Source organism: Hippopotamus amphibius, chromosome 9, assembly GCF_030028045.1.
Source record: "Hippopotamus amphibius kiboko isolate mHipAmp2 chromosome 9, mHipAmp2.hap2, whole genome shotgun sequence".
Classification (NCBI taxonomy): Eukaryota; Metazoa; Chordata; class Mammalia; order Artiodactyla; family Hippopotamidae; genus Hippopotamus; species Hippopotamus amphibius.
The window spans coordinates 40,987,758-41,007,975 of record NC_080194.1 but is presented as its reverse complement, the minus strand read 5'-3'; the positions used below and the strand labels follow the sequence as shown (position 1 = coordinate 41,007,975).

At 41.8% G+C, this 20,218-nt stretch overlaps 1 pseudogene; it reads left to right on the top strand.

Moving 5' to 3' along the window:
• Positions 1-12,771: 12,771 nt before the first annotated feature.
• On the top strand, positions 12,772-13,348 carry LOC130860854 (olfactory receptor 52M1-like; annotated as a pseudogene).
• Positions 13,349-20,218: the final 6,870 nt, after the last annotated feature.

Genomic DNA, 20,218 nt, shown 5'->3' with positions numbered 1-20,218 from the left:
ACATGAGTATTGGCACCTTGCTGCTTAGACAGCTGGCAAGTTGAAGGGCCATGCCTGCTGGGACACTATTATTGTTCTTTCCATGCACAGCCCGGAGAACATCACTTCCCCCTCTAAATCAAACCTCAACCTTTAAAGAAAGATGTTGGCAGAGTACAAAGACAATATAGGACAAAGTATCCATACCAAGTGCTGGAGTTTTTGACAACATAGATATAATTTGTAACTTTGCCACAACTGGACAAACTGTTGAAGACACGGCTAAAAGTATTGCAGCCCAATTTTAGATGCCATTGGCTTGAGTGGTCCTCGATTATAAAATAGCCCTTGATTTCTTAGTGGTAAAATGAGGAGTATGTGCAGGGGCTTGTACCATGTACTGCATGATATGAATACCTCTAGAGAAGCTGAAACTCAAATATACATGTCAAAAGGCTACTTGGTTACAGGATGCAGGAAAACAGGACCTGTTCCAGGACTTATTTTCCTGGTTGCCATCTGGGAAAAAAGGACTCTTCTGGGGATTGCTACAAGACTGCATTTTGATTATCATTTTCATTGTAATCTGTCTGTTAATTCTCAAATGTTTGTCCAGGTGCTATGACAAAGCAAAGATGGACATAATATGTTCATAATATAAAATACTGATATTAGGTCTGGGACTCAGGAATTCTTTGAAGTGATAGTCAGACTTTCTCTCCTCCAATCCTGAAAGGTTATCATCATCAACCACTTTCAGCAGCAATTAGCCAGAACTGTCATTACCCCTGTTTACCTCAGGACTGGGGAGTATTGAAGAAAAGAGGGAAATGATATCAAGCAGATTCCTGTGGGGCCTTCATAGGTGTAAGCCCCTCCTTGTCCCCTGCTTCTTGTCTGTAGAAAAACCTTTGGTCCCCTATGTCTTCCAAGTTTCAAAGGGCAGACTCAAGCAGTTAAAAATTGGAGAAGTGAGAAAATGCAGAAACAAAGGAAAAACAGTCAAGCAAGAGAAGTAATAATAGTTGAACAACAGTTCAGCCATGAAACGGTCACCAGACTCATAGTTTCTCCCCAGTGGATATAGATAACAATGCGGTGCATATCCTTGAGTTGTTTTACAGAAACCAGGACCCCATGGGATGGAAACTGCTGACCACAGTCAGGGAGACCCAGACAAGTTGAAACCAGGAAAGTCATGACCAAGATGCCAGAAATCTCTCTTTGTTGCTTAAGACCCAACCAATTAGAAGAACCCATGAGCTGATCATGCACTTAAGACATTTACCCTTGATTTTAATCTTTAAAAACCCTTACCTGAAAGGCACTGGGGAGTTTGGGTCCTTTGAGACTTAGCTGCCTATACTCCTTGCTCGGCACCCTGCAACTAAACACTGTAGTTTCCTTCACCACAACCTGGTGTCAGTAGATTGGCTTTGCTGCACGTTGGGCAAGCAAATCTGAGTTTAGTTTGGTAACAGACTGATGACAGAAGCCAGTGTCTTCTTGTCCCACCTCAGCCAGGGACCCAAGGCCATTAGCACATGTGAGGAAAATGGTGGGGTGGGTGAAGAAGAAACATTTCTGGACTTTTTGACACAGGAGCCCAAGGCACTCTGATTCTGAAATCTGTTGAAGTCTTAATGGGGGCTAAGTTTAGATTGGGAGGATATGGAGATGCAACTATTAATGGGATTCAGGAGAAAGTTTGGATGAAAGTTGGTATTTTTGAATAGAAATTGGGGTGATCACATCTCCTTTACATGAATTATTGGGATGGATATTATGTCCAACTGAGGATTGGTTTCTCTACTTAGTACTGTAAAAAGAGGCATGTAGGTCCAATACTACCCAAAGCAATCTACAGATTCAGTGCAATCCCTATCAAATTACCAATGGCATTTTTTACAGAACTAGAACAAAAAGTCCTAAAATTTGTACGCAAACACAAAAGACCCTGAATAGCCAAAGCAATCTTGAGGGAAAAAAAATGGAGCTGGAGGAATCAGTTCCCCTGATTTCAAAGCTACTACAAAGCTACAGTAATCAAGACAATACGGTGCTGGCACAAAAACAAATATAGATCAAAGCAACAGGTTAGGAAGCCCAGAGAAAAACTATGGTCAACTAATCTACGACAAAGGAGGTAAGGATATACAATGGAGAAAAGACAGCCTCTTCAATAAGTGGTGCTGGCAAAACTGGACAGCTACATATAAAAGAATGAAATTAGAATGCTCCCTAACACCATACCCAAAAATAAACTCAAAATGGATTAAAGACCTAAATGTAAGGCCAGACACTATAAAACTCCTAGAGGAAAACATAGGAAGAACACTCTGACATAAATTGCGGCAAGTTTTTTGACCCACCCCCTAGAGTAACGGAAATAAAAATAAAAATAAATAAGTGGGACTTAATGAAACTTAAAAGCTTTTGCACAGCAAAGGAAACTATAAGCAAGATGAAAAGACAACCCTCAGAATGGGAGAAAATATTTGCAAACAAATCAATAGAAAAAGGATTAATCTCCAAAATATATAAAGAGTTCATGCAACTCAATATTAAAAAAAAGAACCACCCAATCAAAAAATGGGCAGAAGACCTAAATAGGCATTTCTCCAAAGACATGCAGATGGCCAAGAGGCACATGAAAAGCTGCTCAACATTACTAATTATTAGAGAAATGCAAATCAAAACTGCAATGAATTATCATCTCACACTGGTTAGAATGGGCATCATCAGAAAATCTACAAACAGCAAATGCTGGGGAGGGTGTGGAGAAAAGGGAACGCTCTTGCACTGTTGGTGGAAGGTAAATTGATACAGCCACTATGGAGAGCAGTATGGAGGTTCCTTGAAAAACTAAAAATAGAGTTACCACATGACTCAGCAATCCCACTGCTGGGCATATACCCAGAGAAAACCATGCACCCCATGCACTTCGAAAAGATATATACACCCCAATGTTTATTGCAGCACTATTTACAACAACCAGGTCATGGAAGCAACCTAAATGTCCATCGACAGATGAATGGATAAGGAAGATATGGTACCTATATACAATGGAATATTACTCAGCCATAAAAAGGAACAAAACTGGGACATTTGTAGAGACATGGATGGACCTAGAGACTGTCATACAGAGTGAAGTGAGTCAGAAAGAGAAAAATATTTTATATTAATGCATATATGCGGAATATAGAAAAATGGTACAGATCAACTGGTTTGCAAGGCAGAAAGAGAGACACAAGTGTAGAGAGCAAACATGGACACCAAATGGGGAAAGCATGGGCCAGGAGTTGGGGTGGAATGAATTAGGAGGCTGAGATTGCCATATATACATGACTAATAAGGAAAAAAAATCAAATTGTACACTTTAAATATATGCAGTATATTGTATACCAATTATATCTCAATAAAAGTTCTTAAAAAATAATACATCAATAATGTGGTTTAAAAAAAAAAGAGGCACGTGAGTCCATTCTCAGGCAGTTTTAATTGGATATGCTAAATGGGAACGACTAAAACTGCCCAAGCCCAGACAGGCGGTTAACTTCAAACAACATAGACTGCCTGGTGGACAAGAAAAGATGATCATTTTAAAGGCATACTAGAAGCTGAAGTGATGGTATCAACCAGCTCTCTCTGTAATAGTCCTGTGTGGCTTGTGAAAAACACAAATGCTCACAGAAACCAACAGTAGACTACAGAGGCTTAAAGAAAGTTGTAGCATTCAGATCCTTAGCAGTTCCAGGTCTGGCTTCATCCATACCAAAAAAAAAAAAAAAAAAAAAAACAAACAAAAAAAAACAACAGGGTAGAGGCTGGTACTCAGTGACTGATCTTGCAGATGTTTTTTTCTATCTTGACCAGAAAACAGCTAACTGCAATACAGTTTATGGAAGGTTTCTGAGGGTACTTGTAAAATCAGTGTACCATGACTGCTCTTGTCCCTGGAATGGGAAGAAGTAAAACACATTCTATTGTTTTATTAGGGATAGGAACTAATCGAAGTACCACTTGTGTCCTAACCATAGGCAGAAGCAGTGTCCTGTTACACAATGGAAACCAATCTCAGGACAAGCCTGTGAGATGAGGCAGGGTGACTGACTTTTTCCCTAGTTAACTTGGAATTCAGAAATAACTGAGTCGTGGCCAATTGTAACCATCCTTGTTCCTAAGAGTAGTATCTGGTATATGAGCAAGGACACAGTCTGTTGGGAAGGCAAAACACACACTTCTGTAATCCTTACTAATTTGTTCTATAATGAAACTGTATTTGCACCATGACCATACTGTGATAGTGTGTAACAGTGGTATTGTTGGTAAGATTGCACTACCTCATGTAATTAAGTCTTATGATAATAATGACAGATGATAAAATGTACTGGAAGATTGAATTAAAGCCTCAAGAGACAATACCTATGGAAAATGACTGGCCTGAGGAGGAGCCAGATCTAGCTCATCATCAGCCGATTCTTGTGCTAAATAGTCCTGTGCAAGTTTAGGGTGCAAATAGCGGTAGATGAAGGGGAGAAAGAATAGCCCAACTATTACAAGAATATAGAAATGTAATAGCTCTAGAGGACAAAGGAGTTGTTTCTTTAAATCTATTCCTACCCCACACTGGCCTCTCCAAATGTTAGGCATATCTTTGTTGGTACTATAGTTACATCTGTTCTATGAATGCTACACCAAATTTAAGTGCTTGGACAGGTATGGTCATTTTGCTGTAAGGGATCTGTGTTCTAAGATGAGAGGGTGGACTGCAATATTGTGATTTAGGTCATTCAGATGACCCAGATGTATTTCTTATATATTTGGTCTTAGTCTGTAGTTCCTGGGCTCACAGCTCCCAAACCCCTTGGAATTTTCTGAGTGAAAAAAGCGACGGGAGCATCTTTCATTATAATATTTGGCCTCTTTTCCCTCGGTTCCCCAAATGCTTCAGAGCCATAAAGGTGGAATCAGTGTCTTGTTATTCATAACAAGCCCTTTTCCACCACAGCTGCTTTATGTTAATGAGACGTCTGAGAGGCACCTAAGGATGGGGGCAGGCTGTCAGGGAAACCAACCATGAATAGAGGAGCTCTCGTCCTCTAGTCAGGATCATCTCTTCAAGGTTCTTTGGGAGCAGTGTTACTGACACTTCATAGTTTGCGTTTTTGTTCAATACTCAATTCTTGGATGAGAAGCTCATGATCTGTGCTTCCCTCTCGTCACTTCTCCCTGTGTCTGCACAGTAAGCCCCGGAGTTCTAACATATTACAATTTTCCTCTGTAGGGTGGATACAAAAATATTAAATCCATGTGAAATAGGAAAGAAGCGACAGAAGCTAGAGGCATTAGATGTCGCAAGAGACCTCTCCAGCCTCAGGACTTCGGACAGCAGGTCAGTGGAGTTTGTTCAGCATCAAAGATCAGGCCTCCTTATGTTGGGAACAATTAAATCATACTAACGATAACCAGCTTAATAACACTAGGAAATTGGGCGGGCTGTCTTATGGACAGTGCCTGTATAACATACCCCTTAAAGACAACTGGTACAGAACAAAGTCATATGACCTGGGACATATGGGTCAGCATTTAATGAAAGTTCTTGGCTTCCATTCCTACTCATGACCTTAGCATTACTAGCTCTCTCATGTATTCTCCCTGTTTTACAAGGTTGTTGCTTCTTGGAATACCAAATGTGTGACTGAGCCTCAGGTCAAATGACTAGGTGACTTGAAGTAGCTGACCAGATTGATAGTTCTATATAAGAGCAATGATTTTAATAGTGTAACTCTAAATATGGAAAGAAGCAATAAGAAGGAATCATTTCTTGGACCATAGAAGATTAGTAAGACAGGTGGTCCAGAGACTTCTGGCTACTGTTGATAGGCCTTGTCCAGTAATAGAACATTGAGTGGCCTATCAAGGAAATTATCACTTGACTTAGGAATGAGTATTTCTAGCACCATGGGACCAATAGGTGTAGAAAAGACTTTTGACAACATCCATTCATGACACTCTTAGAAAACTAGGAATAGTTTGAACCTAGGGTATATGAACCCCAAACGTGTGCTTTTTCACTAATACCTACATAAATGTCAGGCAAATTGGCCTCTCTGTGCCTTGGTTTCATGATCTGAGAAGTGGGGATTATAAAAGCTCATCTCTCATAGTGCTGTTTTGGTAAAAAGTAAAAAGCTTCAGGAGATGATATCAGAGGAACCAAAGTGTAGCAGCACAAGGCAGTAAGTGGATGAGAACGTGAGACAAGAGGGCTACTTGGTGATGCTGGGATAGGGATTTCATTCAATGGCTAAAAATTCTAAGTTTTTTTTATTAGGATAATACAACCTAACATTTGCCAATTCATTCTGACACCCAAATTAACTGAGATTTCCAAGTGTTATCTAGCCAAATAGGAAGGTCTATGAAGATGTATGTCAGAAGGGGATTCCCATCTATCTGTATATGCACAGTTTCTTCAGGCTCTAACAGAATCCTCCCACATGCTGGAAAACAGCAGAGAAGGCAGTTAATGCCCTATATGGGGATGGATGTAGGGAGGCTAGGGATTGGATGGGTTTAGGCTCAGAGAAAGTTTATGGGTAGGAGGAAGGATATACAGGGAATTCATGATAAATACAGCAGCTAGAGAAGGGATAAAGGAAGTGGGAAAGCTCACAAAAGGGGTGAAACTCAGGGGTTGGGTATCAAGGACAGATGAGGATAAAGAGTCCAGGTATAGGGATAACTTGGTCCACGACACATGTCTAGAGTCAGTACTGGCAATTAGAGTCAGGTATGAGTTCATGTCTATGCTTGTAACCACTGTGGCTTACCACTTCCCTCAAGCAAGGATGAGCCTAGATTTGATTCCAAATCCTGGCCCTACCACTTGTAAGCCAGGGTTTTAGCAAGATGCTTTACCTATCCCTCTTTATGAATAAGAATTATTCTAGCTTCAGAGAAGATGAATTTTCATGTCTCTCAAGTATTTTTCCCATATAATCCAATTCAGCACTGGCCTAACAAGCTTAGAGTTCTGTTCTTTTCCAGAGTTGTACGTGAACAACTGCCTATTTCAGAGCAAGAATAGCTCATAGATAAGGTTACAAAGCAGAAATCCAATATTCAATTTATAAACAGAAATGGAACTACATATTTGGGGTTGCTGGTATCATTATATTGGCATGAAGCAGTACATTCTCTTCAGCTTTGATTGACCTAAATGGGAAGCCAGGTTGCAAGATAGGTTTGTCTTATCTAATTAACCCTGAGTCAGGACACTCAAATGAAGGATTTATTTAATGACACCAAACTGGATGTTTTCCTTTGTTTTGTAGAGCCCAGTCAGCCATGGGTATCTCATTCTTGGGCCAGGATGCCCTCTCCTGGACAGTGTTAGAATGAACACAGATAATGTTTGCTCCCGATTTATCTCTGCTTGCAAAGATGAATACACATCTGATTTAATATATATTTAAGATGAAGGAAGTTAATTCCTAATGCTCTTCTGCACATTTCATACTTATACCTCTCCATCAATTGACAAAGGTTGTCTTGAGTTGGTCCATAAAATCAAATTATTAAAAGGGAGAGTCTTACTTTAGCCTTTTATATGATTCAATTCAAATGCATTGATTTATTGAATACATTTTTCTAAATAACCTGCAAGAGATCCAGGTACAAAGAAACATAACTCACCTATTAAACTCTAAAGGCAGAGTTCATCATTTGGACGAGGTGATTACTAACCAAGTTTCCAAAGCTAGATATGAATCTGTATGGAATGGCATTTCTACTTTTACTTGGCTGAGGGTATAACACGAGCACGGGCATTGAAGCAAGAAATAACCCTGTATATTGCAGCAACTACAAGCAGTTTTCCATAGAATTTGTAAAGTTTAAGATTGGGGAGCTGGTAGCAAGCTTCTGGAAGTTCCTAGCTTTTCTGCACGTGCCAGAGAAGGGGAGTCCTCTGGAAAGGTGTAGAATTAAAAATTAGATTCCCTCTGTATTGATTCTAGTTCATCAGCCCCTGCCCTGACATTGGCTCCTGGTCTGAAGGAGACCATTAAGGATGTCTCTCCCAGGCTTAACCTCTCCCAGAAACAAAAAAACACAGCGATAGTAAAAAAAAAAAAAAAAAAAAAAAAAAAAAAAAAAGACAATGCTGTTTAAGCATGTGGTATGCTTGTTTCCTCACTAGCCCCTTTATATATAGTATCTTAATTATGAAAACTGCCCAGAGATAGGTATTATTCCTACTTTATGCTTAAAAAAGTGAATAGAAACAACTTGCTAAAGGTTACACGGTGAGTACGTAACCAAGCTGGCTTGCAAGCTCAAGCCTTTGGAGCTTCCAAGCCCATGTCTCATCACATGTCCTAAAACATGATGCCCAAGGACCCATGAGAAGCCCATTAGGACACACCAGGTGATAAACTCTTCTGCTTTTGGCTTTCCATCTTTCTAAGAAATGGGGTTTTAGGTTGGGAAGCTTAGGTTCAGAAAGATGTAAAGAAGATGCACTGCTCTACCCAAGTCCTTTCCTTACAATGTAAACCAGAATGAAGGAAAAAACCTGCAGTACCTCATTTTTAGGCAATAGCCACTTGTCTGTCTTGAAGTTAATTCAGGACTCTACCACCACTTTCAAGTGTTGTAAGGCTATCAAACTTCCTTAGAGATTAACAGCAAGGCTAAGTTCTAATCCATAGAAGATTCTTCATTCCTCCTCTAGAGAAGCCTTTTCTGATTTCTACTTGGTATCCTTAGACTAGCTGCAGGTGATAGGGAGGTTGGAGAAGAAGCAAGAGCAGGGCTTGGATCCAAGGGATTGTGACTCAAGAGGTCTCCCCTACATAGACCTGTACCTCTCTGCCCCAACCCTGACATGCCAAAGATAACTGTGTTCATATTTAGAATCTGTGTCTGTCCTTCTGGGATAAAGCCTGCTATTTTCCTTCTCCACTGAGAAGTGGAATTCCCTTGACTCCTGAGTAGAATGCTTGTAAGTACCAGGCCTCAGAGGCACCTGCATAGCCCCAGGCTCTTGCTGATGCTACGCATCCTATGTAAGAGCATCTTACGAAGGAGAATCTAGAAAAGGAGTAAAGTTGGGAACACTTATCTAATAAGTGTTCCCAACTTATAAGGAAGAACAGACTTGGGACTCTTGGACATCCAGCTTTGGATGGTGCTCCTGTATAAGTCTTCAAGACCCAGAGGGAAGGAACTCTCCTGGAAAGGGACTTAGAACGGAGTCCACATAGAGCCACACACAAGGAGGCTGAAGTGGGCTCTAGTTCACTAGCCAATACAGGGCCCTCCAAAATACCTCCAAGTGCTTTAAAGAGGCATGATATTTTATCCTCATCTAACATAGCCAGACACTGTGCTAGCACAGGGATCACACTAGGGAATGAGATAGACATGCCCCCTGCTCTCATGGAACTCACGTTCTGCTCAGGGAAACATGCAGGTAAGCAAGCAGTTCAGAGTATCATGTGTATACAGGACTAAGACCAGGCCTCTTTAGGGCAATACCTAAGCTGGGGCATTACACATATAAGGATTAGCTAGGTAAGGAAGATAAGAATATTCAGTTCAAACACCAGGAAACAGCATGGGTAGCTATCAGAAGCAAAATAACTTGACAGAGTGGGGAAATGGAAAAATTCAGCACCGTGGGAAGGTAGTGAGCAGGGTGAGAATGGTAATAACTGTGGTTGGTGTTGGCAAATGTACTTGGATATAGTTAGGCGGGAGCTGTCCTGCTGTGATTCCATAAACTCACAGCATCTGTGAATAGGAGCTGCAGTAGCCTCCTTCTGTAGTGTTTAAAATGTACGGGCTGGGCTTACTGACTAGGGAGGTATAAGGTGAGGTGTGTTAGGATCTTAGGGAAATAATGGTCACCAAAGCTTAGCCCATGTCCATCCAGCAGCTGAAGTGCATCCCTCCAATCATGGGTATCATTTTCAGTTTCATGATGTGTTCCTGGAGATAAGGGAGAGGAAGAGATGAAATGGAGATGGAACGTCCATCAGGAAAATAGCTCTGTGTGTTGTCAGGCATGAGGAAGGAAAGGGATAAAAGTCAAATCTAACTTCTCCAGGGCCAGTTCACGGGACTGAAGACATTTGGCTTGGCGCTAACGAGGTCTGGGATGTAGTAGAGGTCTGCCTACTTTCGAGAGAAAACAGTTCTTATGCTCGTAATTCACAAGGTACAGATTTAGCTTCTTATGTAATTTGGTCTGTGAGATCTCCTACAACATGACTCCTGTGCCCAAACATAGAAGGGAACTACTGCCCCAGGGTGTGGCTCAGTAGTGATGCGGTTCAAATAACGTCAGAAGGAAAGATAATGGGCAAGAGGTTTCTGTGTCTATCATAGGAGGAAGGTAACCACGGTAAGTGGGACAAGCATCAAGAGAAATTAATTTGCCAAGTTCTGCTGATTTTTCTATTCAAAGATTTTCCCTTTTCTGGAGTAAAACATTTCTGTACATGATTACACTTCTGCTTAGTATAACATCATGTTATGAAAGCCAGTTAAATAGAAGGTAGGGTGAAGCAGACAAGACACCTTTAACTGTAAATCTAGACAGCAAGGCCAAGATCATTTACCATTTGACCACAATGAGATTATGGCTCTTTTGCCTTTGGAATTTGTTCTGTGAAGTTGTCCACTTCTAGATGTGTCCTGGTGAGGAAGCATGCAGATTTTCAAGAGACAATACTGGTGAAGACTGTATAACATTGGGATCTGGGCTGACAATATCCAGTGGCATGGTCAAGCGGGCAATTGAAGGGACCAACTACAGAGGCCTGGAAAGGGTTAAGGAAGCTGACGAGGGATGGTGGAGGCCCAGGACTAACCACAGGGAGCAGCATCACCTAACTCAGGCCTAGGAGGGAAGGCAAGATGCAGTTGCCAGAATACAAGTGCGGGGGAGGGGGTCACTTTTTAGGAGCTGTGGCCTTTGGTAGAAAATCATGGCAATGCCAAATGCACCTGGCAGGAAAGGACTGGAGAATAAGTTCTTTATGTCTAGTCTCTCTCTCTTCTGCCTCAAATTGGCTGAGCCCACCTAGCAATCGGAAGAAAAAGAAAAGCGGTAGCGCAGAAATGTCAAGACATAGGACAGGGATCTGGAGGGACAGATGGAGAATAAGCAGCACAAAGGGTAAGAAACCAAGACAGCTTCTTCCTCACGCTAGCCCTTGACTCACCCCACCTGGTCACCTCAATCACAGGCTGGTTGCCGTGCACTCCCTTCCTTCCCAGCCCCAGTGACTCAGCCTTTTCACCTTCCATTTTCCTGCTTCTGCCAACACTTTCTCTATTCTCAGAGTCATCTACGAGAACCTTGAGATGGAGTGAAAACCCAGCTTGTGCACAGGAATTCTGTGGGATAAAGTCACTACAATTTGCTTACGTGATTTGTCATCCTCCCGGCACCTTGGCTTCCTGGAGAGAGACATTCCGACGTTCCTTGAAGTTTACTGAGTGTATCTTTGGTTTTAAACATTAGTCTCAACTGTCTTAAGAGCTAAAGCTTAGTGTTCCTGTGCCTCAGACACTGCCTTCTCACTGAATCCTCATAACTTCTCTAAACCACACTATTTTGGACTGTTGTAGAATGAGTTCAAGTGTATTTGACTCATGGGATAATGTAATTTGCCTCAAGCTCCTACTGCCAAGATATGAAATCAGATCTGAAAGAGTCCAAAGACCAGAGTACTGACTACTTTGCTCTATTCAACCAAACTAGGCTCAAGATGTAGAAGACAAAGCTTCTTACATACTTCCTCCCCTGACATTCTTCCTCCCCTGACATTCCTCTATTGTATATAGGACCACATTCTGTATGATCCTTTAGATCCTAAAAAAATATAAAACTATTTCCATGTTGTCTTTCTCAACATACATCTCCCCATTAGCCAGTTCCTCTGGACTCTAAGGGTGTTTCTTTTGCCAAATATTCATCTAGGCTTCATGCTATTCTACAATGAATGTTATTTTTTCCTTCCCAGGGAGAACACTCTCCAATTCTGGAATCTTATCCTCATTCAGCCTCGAAGAAGACAGAAAGTCCTTGCAGGGATCTACCTTTTGGCAGACACACAAACTGAGCTCCAGTCATCAGCTCTTACCTGTCAGAAATCACTTTGTTCCACCCTCTGGAGAGTCTCTTCTTCACCATCCCACACCTGCCTTGTGATCTTGGCCTGCAGCTTAAACATTTCAGCTCATCCAATAGCTAATGCTGGCCCCGAGATTAAGCTTTGACTTACCATAGACTCTAGATAGTGCCAGGGGTCTATCTAGCATCCCAGACTGTGTCACTGTATCTTTCAGTATCAATGCATCTCTAATCAAGGAGCCTTCACACTGAATCCTGCTTATATGATTCTGAGAAATATCTAATAGCCAATCTACAGAGTTAAATGACTAAATAGTTACCTGTCCACCTTAAGTCATCCTAGGTCACTTTCACTGATGCAATAACATTACTCTTTGAGAGTCATATTGCAAAAAGATACCGAACATTTCATTCAAATATGTATTCCGGTTTGTGCTTGGTAAATCTGTGGATATCCTCACAGAGTAATAACATGCCATGACATTATTCTGTAACTTTGAAGAAAGTTTATAGAATCTTATCTAGGCAATGATCCTATTCCTTATTATAGGACCTAAGAATATGCTTGTCTTATATTTCCAGAAAAAAAAAGTTCTACAGCATTTTGGGGCACAAGTGAGAAGGTTCACTTATAACTAGCCATGCTCACTTTTCACAATGTCTGCTCGGCACCCAGCTCCTTCCAGCTCACCGGCATTCCAGGACTGGAGTCCCTGCACATCTGGCTCTCCATCCGCTTTGGCTCCATGTACCTGGTGGCCATGGTGGGGAATGTCATCATTCTGGCTGTGGTAAGGGTGGAGCGTAGCCTGCACCAGCCCATGTACTTCTTCCTGTGCATGTTGGCTATCCCTGATCTGGTTCTGTCCACTTCCGCTATGCCCAAACTGCTGGGGATCTTCTGGTTTGGTGCTGGTGACATCGGTGTCAATGCCTGCTTGACTCAAATGTTCCTTATCCACTGTTTTGCCATGGTTGAGTCAGGCATCTTCCTTGCCATGGCTTTTGACCGCTATGTAGCCATCTGCGACCCACTCCGTCATGCCACAATGCTCACTCACACTGTGGTGGGGCGTTTTGGGGCTAGCTGCCCTCTTCCGGGGTGTACTCTACATTGGACCCCTGCCTCTGATGATCCGCCTGAGGTTGCCCCTTTACAAGGCCCATGTCATCTCCCACTCCGACTGTGAGCACATGGCTGTGGTCTCCTTGCCATAGTAGAGGCCAGGTGGAAGCACTAAAGTCAGAAGTTTGAAATTACTTTAAAAACTGGTAAAAATCAGAGGCTTGGCCCACAGGGAGTTGTAAAGATGGTTAATGGGGTATTGTGTGCCAAAGGCCAAAACAGATGGGCAGCCAGCAAGGCTCTGCTTACCTTCTATAGAGCAAGGCAAGAAAGGAGGATGAGAAGGCTGAGGATGGTCACTCTAACAAAGTCAACCTCTTGCTCATTTCCCAGACTTGGGCAAATGTTTAGATCTAGGACTCTAACTAAAGAGGCCCCTGGATCCCTAAGTGGAAGAACTGTGAAAAACCATGCCTATTATAAACCATGATGATTTTCTGAGACTGTCCTTAAAGGTAACTTTGGGCATTTACTCGGGCAATTTAATACCAAAAGAGGAGAATACCAAGACATTGAAGGTTAGAGTTGAGTTGACACTGACACCCAGAAATCAAAAGCATAATCTTGGTCCCTGTGTTAGAGTGGGGGCTCTACTCTGGGTAGTAGAATCTAGTCAGTAACTGGAGTCCTAGAGAAGGGCAGTTCTCAGTCACTTAGTGAATTAGAATAACTACACTTGGTAGGTAGAGAAAACTTCCATGGGGTGTTCCTGGCCTGTGAAGTAAGCACTAAAGACTGGGGAAGGCCAAATAACCTTTAACACTTCTCTCTGCCAAGAGAGTCAAAAATGCTTCATAGGTGCATGGAGGAGAATCTGGCAAATGTATTGTTTTCCATCTTAGTTATAAAACATCAGAAACAATTTCCATTAACATGGGATGGGCAGTATTTCTCATGTACAGTTTGCTCAGGGGCATGTTAACTCTTTTCCTGTGCATAATATAATTCTAAGATGACTTGGCATCCCATGGACCTCCACCATGATCCAGCAATGGCATGCTGACTTGGCGAAATGAGCTAGAAGTGTTTAGTACAAGAGGCCTTAGTAAGACACACATGCTCCAGAGGGTAGGAGCCACTCTTAACATTCAAAAACCTAAAACTTCAGTGAATTTTAGGAGTCCAATGGTTAAAAATCATTACCAAAGTAAAAGATCTCCATCTTGCATCTTCTACCTGAGAGAAAGCACAATGCCTACCACCTTGGATTCTGAAGAGAATGTATTCCTCACTTTGGAAGCTTGCTTTAGTCCATATAACAAAAGACATGGAAATATAGCTTTGAGTGGCCCCAAAGCAAGAAAAGACTGTTTCAGGTCCAGACTACAGTACAACCATCACTGCCACTTAACATTATGAACTAGCAACAGTAGTAGCAAAGGAGACTACGTGTGGGCCCAGCCATGTAGATGCCCACTGACCAAGGTTGACTAGCAACTACTACCACTGAATGCCTGTCAGCAATGGACATCAATGCTGAAACCCAGATATAATAGGAATATTCCTCAAGGAGGCCACTTGGTGGCAGGTCAACTCCTCTGGGCCTCTTGCATCCTAGGAAGTACAGTGGTACGCACTGCCAATGATTCATACTTATTCTGGGCGTGGATTTCCTTTCTTGCCCACAGACCCTTGGCCAGCCCTTCTCTACGAGGGCTTCCTGAATGCCTGATTTACAGGCAGGACATGACACATGACAGTACTGAAATACTCTTCAGAGGAGGACATGCAGGACAAGGCTCATGACCATGGGGTCCACTGGTAGTATTAGCAGTATCGCCAACCAGAAGCATCTGGTCTCACAGAATGCCAGAGCAGTCTTCTAGACACACAACTGAAAAACAGCTCAAAAGACAGCACTTCACACAAGTGGAGTCCCATCCTTTAGGATGCAGTCTCTGAACTGAAGTAACAGTTGTGGCTCTGAGCAGAATTTCAGAAACTGGGGCTGTAGAGTTCATCCTTCCCTCCTTTCAATTTTACTCTCAGCAAGACAGGCCCATGGGAACTATGGAGGAGCAGCTCCTAAAATCTGAAGGAGATCTGTGCAGTGCAAGAAAGGATTGTGGTGGCCTTAAGAAGCATGTTTTTTAGATTTGACCACCGGGAGCGCATGTGACTGAAAGCCTCAGTCACTGTGCTCTGGAGTTTATGGCATTGCTAAGCCCTAGTTGTGGGCTGCCTCCAACCAATGGATGAGCACAGTGCTAATAAAGGCAGGTCTATGGTAGTGAGATACTGGATTCCGCATGGGTTCCACTGGCTCAAGACTTACCTGCAGCCTTGCCAAAGTTTTCTCAGAAATACACCAAAGTCTAAGACCTTCCTTCTCTTCACTCCCTCCCGGATCAGATCCGCAATGGGGTTTCATGGCTTTTCCAGCCTTAGGATCCCTCTATCTTCCTTCATGACCATTTCCCCGTTTACCTGATTCATCTAATTTAATGTTGGCACCTGCTTCTCAGAGAGCCTATTCTAATGCAATTATGGTAACTCCCACTGAAAAATCATCAACTCACATGCAGAAGGCAGTCTTGTGGGGAAAGCTAACACCTCTTATGACTATAAACCTGATGGAGAAAATGATCACATGTTGAGATACGGGGAAGTCTTTTTGGCTTATACATGGTTCAGCTTGACTTTGTGTGAACTAAGATGGCCTCATTCATGGTCTATCAAACACAGCACATGCTCTTTAACCATTAAGGTAAAGAATGTCCATCTTAAAGATAAGGATAAATAACTCCTTTCCTATGGTGTCCATGTTAACACTCCTTCAAAGATTCCCTTCCCAGACACCAGGGTCCTGCTGTCTCGCTGTATAGGTACTCAGTTTGTCTCTTGTGAAACTGAAGCAATATCTCCCCATCATGTTTACATCTTATCAGAAAAAGGAAGATGAGACTGTGCAGAAACATGCACGAACTGAGCACTTTCTCAAAGCTGAGAGGCTGTCTCCTGGGCTACAGTCCTCAGTTTGGCTCAAGAAAATCTTTCCTATTATAGGTTGTTTATTATTTCTTTCAACAAGCCCCTTATGAGATTTCTTTGCAAAGACTGCTCTCAGACATTTGAGAATGAAAGCTGTGTAACTGTCACAACTCTTACTACACAGCTTGGTGATATTCTCTTTTCCTTACCCTGGAACAGAACACATGAGGGATGTTATAGTGCAGATAAATCTGAAAGATCTTGTGTCAGAAGTGTCCTCAAGCAATTGAGTTCAAGGTGTAGCCTAAAGGCAGAGTAGCTGCCTTGAAGTTAACAGGCTTTCTCACAATCCGTGATGCCTTATAAGAAGGGAGACACAGCTACAGGAATAGCCCGAGACTGCTCTAGACCAGCAGATTGAGGAAACTTGTTGCAACAATGTCACTTTTCCCCTAGAGCAGCTTATTTTTCAGTGTTTGGTTGCAACTACTGAGGTACCACTTTTTGTTTTTTTTAAGTTTTCATTCTAAGTTGCTCCTCCCTGTCCCAACTCAGAACAGATGGGAAAAGAATATAAGGGATATATTACCAACTGCTTGGTCCTTGTGAGGACAAAACTTCTGGACACCTCTCAGTTTTTAGAGGAAGCAGACATACTCCTGGAGGTACCTCAGCATCTCAGGCAGTAGGCTGAATTTAGTAGTGTGGACTACCAATCTGAGTTGTTTGAACTTTCTTCCACTGTGGAGGTCCCTTTCTCCATCTGTTCCCTGAGGTTGCCCTATCCTCAATTCTACTCAGCCCACTCTTGGAAACTGTCTCTTATTTAATAGCTATTACCTAATGGGACTTTCTCAGCTCCAAACTACAGCTTTGATATTAGAACATTCATAGATCATAGATAATGGTCTTTGCCCATTTTTGTCCACACTGAGCCACAGGTAACAGCATCCCTACCCTTCTAACACTCTTAGGACTGACAACTTACACAAGGACATTTCTACCCCTCAGTCCTTTTCTTCCCAATTAGATGTAGTTTAATTTTGTTTCATGGCGGGTGGGGGAGACTTACTATTTGATTTGGTGCCTTGGGCTCTTCGTCCAAGGACCTTCATCCAAGGACCTTCATCCAAGGACTCTTTCATTAATGCTGGGGATTTTGCAGCACATGCTCATTGTCGTACAGTAGCCAATGCCTCCGGGGGGGTGAACTCATAGGACAGAATATGTTTGAGAAACAACTGCTTAAGAAAAAAAGACCCCACTGAATTAGAGTCCATCATAAAGAGAATTATTAGAACAGATGGATGACTACCAGCAGTGGTCATATGTTTGGATTATGTGCATAAGACAAATAGGACTTAGCTTAATTTTGTAGAAGTATATGGGACAGGAAATAGAGCGGCCCTCCATCCTCAGTCCAATTGGGAGGTCTTATAACTATGCAGCCTCTTGGACTCCTCATCCCTGCAGGGATGTGAATGGTTGAAGATAAGAAAGGATCAAAGGATGAAGCGAACAGGAGTTATGTTCCACTTTACAGAGATCCCTGCATTGGTAGCCCATTGGAGTTTTGACTTTTCAGTTACATACATCCAAGATCAGTGCCATGGACCCCTAGGCCCAGGTACAGTCTCACAGACCAGAAGATCACAGTCAACAGCACAATCATCTCTTTGTACACAGCATTCCACCTTTATCTTAACTCAGTAAGAACCTACTGAAAGGCAGGCCTATTCAACTAAGTGTAGCTGGAAGAAAATCACTATCCACATGGAAGATCATTAGAACCCAACCTTACTCCATATACAAAAATGAACTCCAGGTGAATTAAGAATTTAAACATGAAAGTAACTATAATTCTTGGTATAGAAACATGGGTGAATAAGTTAAGTCTTAGGGGAGATGAGAATTTAGACAAATGTTTCTTCCAAGAAATCTAGAAAAGTGGACTAAATTTTCAAGTGCCTTAAATTATAAGGCATAGATGGAAAGATTCACATACACAAAGGATTTATAAAGATCTAAATAATTTGCTCTGTATGACAGTCTCTAGGTCTATCCACCTCATTTCCTATAGCTCAATTTCATTCCTTTTTATGGCTGAGTAATATTCCATTGTATATATGTGCCACATCTTCTTTATCCATTCATTTGTTGATGGGCATTTAGGTTGCTTCCATATCCTGGCTATTGTAAATAGTGCTACAATGATCATTATGGTACATGTATCTTTTTGAATTATGGTTTTCTCTGGGTATCTGCCCAGTAGTGGGATTGCTGGATCATATGGTGGATAGACCTAGAGACTGTCATATAGAGCAAAGTAAGCCAGAAAGAGAAAAATACTGTATGCTAACTCATATATATGAAATCTAAAAAAATGGTACTAATGAACCCAGTGACAGGGAAAGAATAAAGATGCAGATGTAGAGAACAGACTTGAGGATACAGGATGGGGGAGGCAGCAAAGGGGAAACTGGGATGAAGTGAGAGAATAGCATTGACATATATACACTACCAAATGTAAAATAGATAGCTAGTGGGAAGCTGCTGCATAACAGGGATATCAACTCAACGACTGGTGATGACTTAGAGGGGTGGGATAGGGAGGCTGGGAAGGAGCCATGGGAGGAAGGGGATATAGGGATATATATATATAAATACAGCTGATTCACTTTGTTATACAGCAGAAACTGACACAACAGTGTAAAGCAATTATACCCCAATAAAGAGCTTGAAAAAAAAAATAGCAAAGTCCTGGAAATCCAAATAAGAGCATACATAAATCATGTATTTACACAATGAAACGTCAGACAAGTCAAAATGAACTATAGTAACATAGAGATGAAGTCTTCAAATCGGTTATATGAAGGGATTACACACAACACTAAGCAAAAAAATAACTTCTGATATGTACACTTAGATAAACAGAAACATGGATTCTGTGCTCTGCATTTAATGCAGAGCTCAATTAGTTTGAGCTGCTGCAAATACAGATTAAGTCTTTTTAAAGAGTATTAATTTGGGTGTACCTGATCTCTACTGCTCTCCCTGGCTTTCTAAGCCACCTAAAATTATATTGTGCTAGTCTATCTCCAAGTTTCTGTGGCAGGAGAGTAGGAGCCTAACTTCAGCCAATGCTTGGCTCCAAGCTGCCAATCTACCTCCCATATGAAAGTCTGAGAAAATTTTCTTCTGGATAAAGGCAATTAAATGCAGGTGCTGCCCATATTACCAGGTGAATGTAGGACAACTGTGTAACCAATGGTGCTTTTCAGTCCTTAGTTATCATCTATCTTGATAACAGGCATGTAATGGGATATCTACTTGGCTACATAAATGGACAAAATTTCTGTCTTCGCGGTCCCTTTAGCTAGTTGCTTGTCATGAGCATCACATGCTGATGCTTACTCAAAGCTTCTCTTGTACCTTTGTGGAGAGGTTCTGTTGGCAGAATGTTAAGTTTTATTTCCTCAAAACTAGTTAGGATGCTGAGTCAAGTTGTTGGCTGGACAATACAAAGCCCCAGTATTCTGGTTGCGGAATGTTAACTAAGTTTGTTGGTACCTCACTCAGATTCTCTCAGTTGCTAACCCTAACACTATCAAAATGCAAGGTTTTAGAGGAACCTGTATAAATCTGAAAACTGCCTTTGAGGGCAAGCATAAAGAATCTTTTTGAATGTTAGTTAGTCACTGGTGGAAAAGGTGAGGTACTTTATCAGAGGGATGAATGTTTATGGCTTATTTGACAGTCAAGTTCAATAGTGATTCTTTAAGAACATGCGTTCCTTGGTGGTCACTGCAGAAGAGATACTACAAACTTTGTTGTCCAAGAAACAAGTGTAAGTAACAGCAGCCAGAAGGAAAAAGCAGGTACTGAGTTTGCATTAACCCCCCACCAATATACATCCCACTTTTTCTGGCTGTTGATGCCACCACCTCTATAAAGAACGTGGAGTAAGGCAGCCAATCCAAAGTGTGCTTATAGGAAAAAAGGAAGCAAGGTAATAGCTTGCATCCTAACTT